Source organism: Lampetra fluviatilis, chromosome 26, assembly GCF_964198595.1.
Source record: "Lampetra fluviatilis chromosome 26, kcLamFluv1.1, whole genome shotgun sequence".
In the NCBI taxonomy this organism is placed as follows: Eukaryota; Metazoa; Chordata; class Hyperoartia; order Petromyzontiformes; family Petromyzontidae; genus Lampetra; species Lampetra fluviatilis.
The window spans coordinates 7,401,359-7,401,683 of record NC_136300.1 but is presented as its reverse complement, the minus strand read 5'-3'; positions in this window follow the sequence as shown (position 1 = coordinate 7,401,683).

The following is a 325-nucleotide window of genomic DNA, read 5'->3' as shown; positions in this document are numbered from 1 at the left end:
TTGACTTGGAATGTTCCTTTCAAAGATTTCAACACGGTGCGTACCCAACAAGACCGTTCCTTTAGGCACGCAGCTTACTCGCAGTGTCAACCGGGTGATGTGCGCTGTGCAGCCTGCATCTGCCCGTTAAAAATCTCGAGCCACGCCGCATTGATATGAACGGAAGAACGGACGGAACCAAGTGACGCGTAGTGCACTTTAGAGGACGTCCACTGGTGAGAGAGGGAGCAATCAAACATGTCCACCTGAAAGAGCCATTGCATCGCAGCATCGTGAGATGTCACAGAGGCTTTTGCATAGGCCTTCATCCAGCAGTAGACTGACC